The sequence below is a fragment of the Pinus tabuliformis genome, chromosome 3_2 (genome assembly GCF_031772625.1).
Source record: "Pinus tabuliformis cultivar Carrire ecotype Pingquan chromosome 3_2, CPIR1, whole genome shotgun sequence".
Lineage (NCBI taxonomy): Eukaryota > Viridiplantae > Streptophyta > Pinopsida > Pinales > Pinaceae > Pinus > Pinus tabuliformis.
In genome coordinates this window covers 108,185,217-108,197,879 of record NC_142302.1, presented here as the reverse complement: position 1 = coordinate 108,197,879, position 12,663 = coordinate 108,185,217, and positions in this window count along the sequence as shown.

Below are 12,663 nucleotides of genomic sequence, written 5' to 3'. Positions count from 1 at the left end.
TGATCACCAAATGGGTAGATCTGTGTTTGTTTGGGAGGGTATCCAAAGTGGGACCCACGTTTGGCTCATGTGCAGAAATCCTACCCTTGTTAATGTAGGCCCTCACAAAGTTTGAAAACACAAGTGGCATGGGATTTTAGACCACCTAATCTGCCTCCAATACACCTAATCTGGATTTGGGCCTGCATTAGAACGCTTATGTGAGATCAATTCATCTGCCCTTGTGAGTGAGTAGATGCCCTTGGGTCATCCACATCCTCTAGACCCTGAATCTAAGCAACAAATGTGAAGGTGAATCTATCCAGGAAGCACATCCAACATCACGAAGGGAATTACACCCATGGATTAGTTCAACCCCTAGATTTTCAGGAAAGGTGATCTACAATAATCCTAGTACTTGGTATTAGGATCTTGATGTATATGTCCCCATGAACTGATGTTATCCCCTTATAGCCTCATAAACTAATGAAGGTATACATCATTAAGAGTGGAAGGGAGCAATTTGAGATTTTTTTCATCAATTGTAATCACAATTTATGCAAACTAAAACAAACTCAAACATAAAAGTGCCAGGATACTCAATAGTTAGCCCATAGAAGTGTAGAAAGATAGATGAAGTATTGTTCTTCATATTGGCTTCTCCATATATTTCTCTAATAGGGAATGTGAACACTTCAGGTTTCCTATTTTTAGTCATGTTATTAGTCGGTTGTGAAGCTTTTTCTCTTTCTACAAGCTCCTTAGCGATCCTCGCTTCCTCACCTAAGAAAGCCTCAATATACCCTATGGATAGGGTAGGAGGCTCACAGTCAACAAAATAAGTTGTCTACTTGTGGAAGTGGGGTTTGTTTTATAATAATTTTCATGTGTTATCCCTAAATCTTCGATGCATAAAGAAAGAAATGTACTTTTTTATTTTTTTCAAAGAATTTTTTGAATGGGAAATGTTAATGCAATGCAATTTTCTGTTTTTAGAATGAAGAATGACTAATGAAAATTTTGTTTTTTTTAGAAAGTGAACTTAGTGAAATAGTAAATAAACTAGGGAATACGATAGTGGATACTTTGACACCTCCCTAACAATGGCACCAAAAAGTGATGGCACTTAGTATTGTAGCAATAATACTACAACTCCCAAAGGTCTCAAATTTAATTTTCAATCTGAGGTTTGTGCAAACTTAAGATGGGTCAGCACTATTTGTGCAACATGTACTTATATTTTTCCTTTGCTAACTTCTATTGAAGCAATGAGATGAGATCTAGTTACTAAGAGACCACATTAATTGTCCTATGCCACAAGCAAAATTCAGAGTTGTAGGAAATGAAAGGCAATACAAATTCTTATCAATATCACATTTAATTATTTCAACACAAATAATTACATCATCATAGTTTCTTTTCAAAAGTAAACTTGGCCAACATGCCATTTTTACTAGTATAATTTCAGTTACTAATTAAAATGTCTTAACTATTATAACTTCTGAAAAAGAGGGATATTACATTCTTGGCTTGAAGAAGTACATACTCCAACCAACTCGGCATGTTGTAATTTGTTGTGATCATACTATCATCCTTATAAGCATAGGATCCCACACAAGGTGGAATGTAGACTATCAGTTTGAAACTTTCTTTTTCCAAGAGAGATGAACTTTCTGATGAAGTTTCCAACAAAGGATCTTGTTTTATCCTCATCCTGCAAATGCTCCTTCCTCATCATGATGATGTATGATGAGTTCCTTCTGTCATTATAGATTACTTTCTTTTATCAATAAGTATAACTTATGTTTTCATGAGGTAACCAAGAGTTACTTTGTTTCTATGATAACAACTACATTCATGTAGACTTTTATCTCAGCTATCCTTTCAAGCTTCTATAATTATGTCATGAGCTCTTTCTTCAATTGTATGCTTCAAATATGATTCCATATCCTAATTTGATCCATCCTATCATACTTACCATGATATCTATTATTTACGAAAACTGAAAAGAGATTAATGAGGCATATTATCTTAGTCATAGTAGAGGTCCCTCACTTCCTCCTTCTTCTTTTTTCTTTGTTTTCAATTTCATCCACTTGTTTGGTGATATGGGCTTCTTCCCTTCCTCTTTTGTTGGTGTCCTTCTTGAGTTTAGGAAAATTTCACTTGTAGTTCCCATACTCATTATAGCCATAGCATTGGATATTTGACATATCCTTCTTATTCTTTTTCTAGGGACCAAATCTTCCAAACTTTCCTTTCCTCCTAGCCATGGTAGCCAATACTTGAACTTGCTTGTTTTTTCCTACATCAATTTTTCCTTCAACATGGTTTCTTCAATCTTACACAATGACCAAAATTCATTGAATTGGATAGCTTCCTTCTTTCCATATATTCTTGATGTAAAGTTGCCCCATTCTTCTGGTAGTGCATTGGGAACTATGGTGGTCATTTCTTTATCGGACATTATTTCTCCCAATTCTTGTAGTTGGTCTCTTATTTATGATACCCTCATAAAGTATGGGGTTATTCCATCTTCCTTTGAGATCTTCATTTTTTATAGTTTTTTTCTTAACGATATCACTTCTCTAGTAGTATGAAGAATAATTCTACTAACTTCTCATATATTTCTTTTGATATCTCTAATTTTGGTACATATGGAATGAGGGGATATTTGATTGATTCTATGAGAATTATTTGAGCCCGTATTTCCCCTTTCATATACTTTGTTATAGATTGATATTCTTTCTTTTGAGGCTTAGTGATTGATCCCTTAACATGTTCAACAACTTCATTTTCTATGAATATCAAATCTGTCCTCTTCTTCCATGCAATAATGTTTGATAACCCAACCAATTTTTTGCTTTCCTTGCAAAATGAAGTCATTTTAATAGATTCAGACTTATATATAAATATACTAACTTGTGAATATACTCCTTGATAACAACATCTTCAACTTGGTTCCTTCTTGTTTTTGATGATGATGTTGATAATAGAAGACGTCTTACTTCAGAAGTGATTTGTGGCTCAAAGAGAGGGAGTTCACCTTAACTCCTTGATGATGATGACAACACCTCTTCTTGCTTCCTCAAATGATAGTGTAGAATGTGGTGGTATTCCCAAGGTACTTCAAATGTAGGGTATTTCTTTGGATGATGGGTCATTGAGGTCTTCTTTCCTTTGTGATGAAGATTGTAAAATTTCTAGGAATGCTTCAAATTAAATAACCCTTCTCTCAATGAGTTAGGGTTTTGAGGTCTTCTTTAATTCTCTTAGTTGCATTCTTCAAGATGATGAGAGAACTAGACCATCTTGATGATTGATGCTCTTGATGTTTCCCATATGATATTTTGGTGCTTCGGCCCTTGAGTAGCCTTCTTTAAGCTCCATTTCCTTGTCTTGTAACCTTAGCTCTGATACCATGTTGAGAAGTCTAGGGGAAGCAAGTGTAGGATATTTCTCTTACTTTGATAACTACTTGTGATATATTTTACTTATATTAATTATATTATTCTTCAAGTTTATTATTATTGTGTTCTTATCATCAAATAACTACCAAACATAAAGAACAATAAGACAAGAGTACACAAGATGTAGGCAATCAACAAGGGCCAAAACCTTTACATTTGAGAGGAAAACCCGCGAGAATTATTATCTTCTTATAGAAATTCCATTGATGAATTCCAAGACCTATGACCCTTGACCAGGACCCTCCAATACCAAGTCAAATATTTCCTTCTTTACAGCAACCTTGATCTTGACAACTTCTGCAATTTCGATCCCCAATAGATTCTTCTGCAACTTTGACCTCCAAAGAAATAATGATGAAGTAATGATTACGCCACTGACCAGAGGAATTCCATAATATGACATCCATGTGGTTGAATTTATAATCATGAGTACAATAATAGGAGCACCAAGGTTATGTGCACAGTTGTTGTTGAGCTTGGACATGCCACATTTTTTAAATGTCCATAATTTTTGTTGTAGATTTTTTATATTAATGAAATTTAGGAGTTGATAAGCATACACAATTTAGTTAATTGAATGACAAATATACATCATTCTAAAGGACATCTTTTATAAAACATGAACATACAAATATTATCAAGGTGTGATTTTATCTAGGTTAATATAAAATGTTAAAGCTACAAACTTGATTCAATCATAAACATAAAATAAACAAGAACTCTGGAATAATAGCACTATTGATTAAAAAAAAATGAACCATAAAGAAATCATTATACACATGTAAAAGTTCATATATTCCTCTGAATTGCCTAAATAGTGAGACAATATCAACAACAAAATATGTTAGAAGTGTATATACATTGCAAGTGCATAGAAAATAATGTAGAGGAAATAATAACATAAAAAGAACTTAATTATTTTTATTAGATGGTAAAAATGCATAAGGCAACATCATGAGAAAACCTCATGGCTTTTACAAAGGTGAAGGCCCATATTTATATTATTTACAGGAACCATTTCCCTTGGGAGTCATGTAGTTGCATTATTGTTTTCATTATTAAATACCATGGATGGATATCATGGATAAATATCATGGTGAGTGACATGGGTGAATATTAAGGTGAATTACCACGGGTGAATACCATGTGTAGATACCATGATGAATGCCATAGGTGAATATCATGGGCTTGTAACACATGAATGGAAAAAATATAAGATTAATTTTATCGATTTAATGGAAAAGTTGGATAGCCATCCGAGATTTCCACTCATATCATATTACAATAGTTAAACATTATGCGAAGAATCTCATAGTTGTTAAATATAGTAAAAATATATAGATTAACCATGTTGATTTGATGGAAAAGGTGGATAGCCACCAATTTCCACTAGGAACATGAATCTATTTTGAAAATTGGCTAATATATACATTTTTACAAAATGACACAATATGCTCGAGATACATAATAGCACCTTATGCCCAAAATTGGAAGAATGGTAACTTATGCCATAGATACAAAGTTTCACCTTGAGCCCAAAATGATACATCATAGCCATGATACAGAATGGGTCACTAATTTACCCCTTCCACCTTTCCCACTTCCAAGTGCATCCTTAAAGACAATCGTCTTCCTCTTAAAGATCGATGAAACTTGTATCTTCTTACATCTAGGATTTATTGTATTTCTGGAGATTGGAAAAGGAAACAACATTTTGTTAAGTTTTTTTCCACAATTCTAACAATGAGAATAATAACAAAATGATAGTTTATAATTAAATATAACAAAACTTATAATAGATTAGAAACCAAGTCATCAGTTTTTTTCCCTCCTATGCAACACCTCCCATTGGTAGTTACAAGAATCAAATCATGAAATCTAATTAAAATGCATAAAATCAACTCTAATAATGTTTGATAAAAATTTCATCAATGAATGATCTTTCCATGAATAACTCATGCAACAAAAATGTTTGTCTTATATATGGAACACTTAAATGGACAAATTGCTTTAAGGCACCAACTAGTGTAGGGTTGATGGGTGTATCCACCATGAATGAAATAATGGGGGTGATAGTAGGGTGGATTCATACATCCATAGTGGATGCAACATGGTGAGCTATAGTAGGGAACAAGTAGAATGCTATGTGGAAAATAGGTGATGTGGTTGGGAAGTGATAAATCCTCATGGGATATGGGATCATCCTTGTTGGGTGGTGATATAATTCCAAGTACTAGGTAGGAAGGCCAATGATCAAGCCTACCTTATAATGTAGGATGTATTTTGTAGGTGACAGATGAACACGGAAAGGTGGTAGTGGTGAACTAAAAAAGAATGATGGTTCATGCATAAAAATTTATAATATTTTGATTGGTAAAAAGAATGAAAATCAACCAGAATAAGATGATGTAATTAAAATTAAAATAAGATTTAACTTGATACATGATACTTTGGAATGGGGTGATCTATCAATTTGAGGTGGGGATGGTTTCTCATCCTCTTTAGCAGTAACCTGTAGAAACATAACAACATTATAATTTATTTCTCATAAATAACTTTGACATTTGAAAAAAAAAACATGAACCTTTCTAGGTTGAATGTGTTCATGACTAGGTCCATGCCCTTAAGCATTTTAATTTGCAAAAAAAAACATGAATCTTGCGAAGTTGAATGTGTTCATGACTAGGTCCATGTTCTTAAGAATTTTAGCATGCCACTTTTACAATAAGGACCATTGCAAACAACTAAATGAGTAAGCCTCCTATCTAAATAAAACCTCTCATGATTAATGGTTGTAAAAATTATTTATTGATCTCTAACAGTTGTTTCCACATAGTACACAAAATTAATAACCAATATTTCTTCTTATACTTAAGCATCCATAACTTGCTAATAAAATATGAATGTTACTTCTCTTCCCCATGAAAATTTATTGAAATTAACAAGAGTCCAAGAATTACATGACTCTTCAATATGAAGGAGTTTATCTCCAAAGAGAGAGACTCTTTAAGGAATTATTGTAGGTATACATTAAGAATTAATGAGCCGATCCACCCTAATACAATATTAGCAAGAAAAAAAAACATTTAATGTTTTTAAGCATTTTAATAGGTCACATTAATGACAAGGATAATTCTAAATAACTAAGTGATCAAGTCACCCATCAATGACTAGCTTTTCTCATATCTATGAATGACTATAAACTAACTTATCAACGTTGGATAACCTAAAATTTTCCTTTGAATTTAAGGATGCAAGGTATCCCCTTAATTATTTTCATATAAGTGAATGAACAAGATAATAATTTCCTTATAAAACTTAAGGAATAAGAACCTGTGAACCTTGGCTATGGTCTTCAAATCCTATTTCAAAATAAGAGTCCACTAGATACAATGTTTATTAAAGGATAACTCAAATTCAATGGGATATATTATCCGGAAGAGTTTAATACTCTCATAGATCATCCATATGCTCTGGGCCACAAAGGACCTTTGAGTGTAACACTCCCTTCCACCCCCTTGTCCCATCTTAGTTGTGGGACGTGTTACTTATTGATCTAACCCAACCTCCAAGGTTTTTTATGAAGATAGGGTTACAAAAATTCTCATTTTCCAAGTTCTTTAACTCTCAACACAAATTCCACCAATGTGTTCAGCTCATTGAGATATTTCCAGTGATATAAATATTTTCTTAATCAAACTTCTGGATTGAAAGTTATGCCCACTAGAGTTCATCCAATCATATCTTACCACATTAAATTTGGGCTACCATGCCAAATCTGATGTCGGGACCACCAAGTCTTCCCCCAAGGTGTGTTTTGCAATTTTTTCATGTTGTATCCATTGAACACCAAATCTAATGTTACCATGTAGCACTGCAGTCATACATAACTTAAGGGAAATCTGGTTGGGAAATCATCTAGGACTCCATTGGGGTGTGCACCCTGGATCACCCTTGATCACCAAATGGGTAGATCTGTGTTTGTTTGGGAGGGTATCCAAAGTGAGACCCATGTTTGGCTCATGTGCAGAAATCCTACCCTAATCAATCTGGGCCCTCACAAAGTTTGAAACCCCAAGTGGCATGGGATTTTAGATCACCTAATCTGCCTCCAGTACACCTAATCTGGAGTTGGGCCTGCATTAGAATGCTTATGTGAGTTTCATTCATCTGCCCTTGCAAGAGAGTAGATGCCCTTGGGTCCATCTACATCCTATAGAGCCTGAATCTAAGAAACAAATGAGAAGGTGAATCTATCCAAGAAGCACATCCAGCATCAGGAAAGGCATTACACCCCTAGATCAGTTCAACCCATAGATTTTCAGGAAAGGTGATCTACAATAATCCTAGTACTTGGTATTAAGATCTTGGTGTATATGTCCCCATGAATTGATGTTATGCCCTTATAGGGCCTCATAAGCCAATGAAGGTATACATCATTAAGAGTGGAAGGGAGAAATTTGAGATTTTTTTCATCAAGTGTAATCATAAGTTATGCAAACTACAACAAACTCAAACATAAAAGTGTCAGGATCCTCAGTAGTTAGCCCATAGAAGTGTAGAAAGATAGATGAATTATTGTTCTTCATATTGGCTTCTCCATATATTTCTCTAATAGGCAATGTGAACACTTTAGGTTTTCTATTTTTAGTCATGTTATTAGTGGGTTGTGAAGCTTTTTCTCCTTCTACAAGCTCCTTAGCGATCCTCTCTTCCTCACCTAAGAAAGCCTCAATATACCCTATGGACAGGGTAGGAGGCTCACAGTCAGCAAAATAAGTTGTCTACTTGTGGAAGTGGGGGTTTTTATGATAAATTTCATGTGTTATCCCTAAATCTTCGATGCATAAAGAAAGAAATGTACTTTTCTATTTATTTTTTTAAGAATTTTTTGAATGGGAAATGTTAATGCAATGCAATTTTCTGTTTTTAGAAGGAAGAATACTAATGAAAATTTTGTTTTTTTTTTAGAAAGTGAAATTAGTGAAATAGTAACTAAACTAGGGAATACGATAGTGCATACTCTGACACCTCCCTGACAATGGCACCAAAAATTGATGGCACTCAATATTGTAGCAATAATACTACAACTCCCAACGGTCTCAAATTTAATTTTCAACCTGAGGTTTGTCCAAACTTAAGGTAGTCCAGCACTATTTGTGCAACATGTACTTATATTTTTCCTTTGCTAACTTCTATTGAAGCAATGAGATGAGATCCAGTTACTAAGAGACCACACTAATTGTCTTATGCCACAAGCAAAATTCAGAATTGTAGGAAATGAAAGGCAATACAAATTCTTATCAATATCACATTTAATTATTTCAACACAAATAATTACATCATCATAGTTTCTTTTTCAAAAGTAAACTTGGCCAACATCCCATTTTTACCAGTATTATAGTTACTAATTAAAATGTCTTAACTAATATAACTACTGAAAAAGAGGGATATTACATTCCTCGATTGAAGAAGTGCATACTCCAACCAACTCGGCATGTTGTAATTTGTTGTGATCATACTATCATCCTTATAAGCATAGGATCCCATACAAGGTGGAATGTAGACTATCAGTTTGACACTTTCTTTTTCCAAGAGAGATGAACTTTCTGATGAACATTCCAACAGAGGATCTTGTTTTATCCTCATCCTAAAAATGCTCCTTCCTCGTGATGATGATGTATGATGAGTTCCTTCTATCATTCTAGATGACTTTCTTTTATCAATAAGTATTACTTATGTTTTTCATGAGGTAACCAAGAGTTACTTTGTTTCTATGGTGAAAACTACACTCATGTATACTTTTATTTCTGCTATTCTTTCAAGCTTCTATAATGATGTCATGAGCTCTTGCTTCAATTGTATGCTTCCAATGTGATGTCATATCCTAATTTGATGCATCCTATCATACTTACCATGATATATATTATTTACAAAAAATGGAAAGAGATTAGTGAAGGATATTATCTTAGTCGTAGTAGAGGTCCCTCACTTCCTCCTTCTTCTTTTTTCTTTGTTTTCAATTTCATCCACTTGTTTGGTGATATGGGCTTCTTCCCTTCCTCTTTTGTTTGTGTCCTTCTTTAGTTTAGGATAATTTCACTTGTAGTGCCCATACTCATGATAGCCATAGCATTGGATATTTGACATATCCTTCTTGTTCCTTTTTCTAAGGACCAAATCTTCCAAACTTTCCTTTCCTCCTAACCATGGTAGCCAATACTTGAACTTGCTTGTTTTTTCCTGCATCAATTTTTCCTTCAACATGGTTTCTTTAATCTTACACAATGATAAAAGTTCATTGAATTGGGTAGCTTCCTTCTTTCCATATATTCTTGATGTAAAGTTGCCCCATTCTTCTGGTAGAACATTGGGCACTATGGTGATCATTTCTTTATCAGACATTATTTCTCCCAATTCTTGTACTGGGTCTCTTATTTATGATACCCTCATAATGTATGGGGTTATTCCATCTTCCTTTGTGATCTTCATTTTTATAGCTTTTTTCTTAATGATATCACTTCTCCAGCAGTACTTATGGAGAATAATTCTATGAACTTCTCGTATATTTCTTTTGATATCTCTAATTTTGCTACATATGGAATGAGGGGATATTTGATTGATTCTATGAGAATTATTTGAGCCCTTATTTCCCCTTTCATATACTTTGTTATAGATCGATATTCTTCCTTTAGAGGCTTAGTGATTGATCCCTTAACATGTTCAACAACTTCATTTTCTATGAATATCAAATCTGTCCTCTTCTTCCATGCAAGAAAATTTGATAACCCAACCAATTTGTTACTTTCCTTGCAAAATGAAGTCATTTTAATAGATTCATACTTATATATAAATATAATTACCTGTGAATATACTCCTTGATAACAATATCTTCAACTTGGTTCCTTCTTGATTTTGATGATGATGTTGATAATAGAAGATGTCTTCCTTCAAAAGTGATTTGTGGCTTAAAGAGAGGGAGTTCACCTTAACTTGTTGATGATGATGACAACACCTCTTCTTGCTTCCTCAGATGATAGTGTAGAATGTGATGGTCTTACCAAGGTACTTCAAATGTAGTGGTTTTCTTTGGATGATGGGTCCTTGAGGTCTTCTTTCCTTTGTGATGAAAATTGTAAAATTTCCAGGAATGCTTAAAATTAAATAACCCTTCTCTCAATGAGTTAGGGTTTTGAGGTATTCTTTGATTCTCTTAGTTGCATTCTTCAAGATGATTAGAGAACTAGACCTTCTTTATGATTGATGCTCTTGATGTTTCCCATATGATATTTTAGTGCTTTGGCCCATGAGTAGCCTTATTTAAGCTCCATTTCCTTGTCTTGTAACCTTAGCTCTGATACCATGTTGAGAAGTCTAGGGGAAGCAAGTGTAGGATATTTCTCTTACTTTGATAACTTCTTGTGATATATTTTACTTATATTAATTATATTATTATTCAAGTTTATTATTATTATATTCTTATCATCAAATAACTACCAAACATAAAGAACAATAAGACAAGAGTACACAAAATGTAGGCAATCAATAATGGCCAAAACCTCTCCATTTGAGAGGAAAACCCACGAGAATTATTATCTTCTTATAGAACTTTCATTGATGAATTCCAAGACCTATGACCCTTGACCAAGACCCTCCAATACGAAGTCAAATATTCCCTTCTTTATAGCAACCTTGATCTTGACAACTTCTATAATTTCGATCCCCAATAGATTTTTCTGCAACTTCAACCTCCCAACAGATTCTTCTGTAACTTTGACCTGTCCAACAGATTCTTATTCAACTTCGACTTATCAAGTAGATACTTCTACAAATTTGACTTGTCCAGAAGATTATTCTACAACTTTGACCTGCCTAGTAGAATCTTCTGCAGAAACCCTAGCATTTACATGTGTGGAAAACAATGATAGATTCTTCCTCATTTCCTCTTCACTTGAGTTGATTCTTTCCTTTAGATAACTTGGCTTGCAAAGTGTCCTTGAATATTCCCTAACTCGAATCCTACAACTCATCCTCTTTTTTTGCAATATGTGCCCTCATCCTTTTGCACGTGTGGAGAGAAGTAGCCCAAAAGCGAGGTCGAAGTCTCTCTTATATATAATAATAAATTTATTTTCCTCTTTTCATTAAATACATAAAATCATGATCACACATTTCATTATTAACATCGAACCTAGTTAAATATTTCAACACTTGTATTGCTTTCATTAAGTGACAAGAATTTGCTTCTATCATCAATCATATGCTTTAAAGAATCCATTGTCTACATACCAATGGTTTCCATGGTTTTGGGTATAAAGGACAATGTCAAATTTTTATTTCTTTTCTTCATTGCTTCCTTCCTCTAGGTCTTGGTTGTTATTGTGTTAGCTTAATCTAAGAGGTTGGTTTGAGTTTTTTGGTTCTACACTCAGCCGCTTTATGTCCAAAATAATGATAGTTATATCATGCAACATCATCAAATAGGGGAGAAAAATGATTATTGTCCTTAAAACTATTTCTATGTGAAATTAAAAATATGTTATCTCTATTTGACTTATAAAATTCATTTATTTTATTTCTTATCTGAGTGTTTCTAAGATATGCTCAACAGTCTACAACTTTATGTCCAAATTTTGTACAAGAAAACAATGACCATTGAAAATGTTTTGGTACCTGTGAGAAAACTTTCTTTAAGTTTGCAATCTTCTTATTCTTTGATGACTTTCTCTTGGAGAGGAATATGTGCTTTGCTAATTATTTACCGATCTCTATGGTTTTTTTTTTTATTTCTATAACAATTTTTATTTTATTGGCATTGGTTCCTTTCATTTCCTTTGACTGCATTGTTGGCAATCATTTGACTACTTCAGCATAGTTGATTGGTCCTTTATATTTAACTTCCTTGATGCTTGATTCTCCTTCATAGCCTAGACCAGTTTTGATAACAGGGGATCTCTGGATACTCAAAATTTCATCCATCTTGTTAGATCCTTCAATAATCTTTAAATTCTAGTTCAGTTGAATCTTTGTCTTTCCTAATTCTTTTCTAAGAAAGACTATTTCTTCTTCTCATTTTTCAAACTCCTTTCTATTATCTTTAAGTTGTAATAAGGTGTCTTTAATATTACTTTCTTCTTCCAACTTAAATCTCAAACCTTTAGATTCATCCTTTTCCTATTTAAATTTTTGTAGCATCTTCTTCTACTTCTTTTTC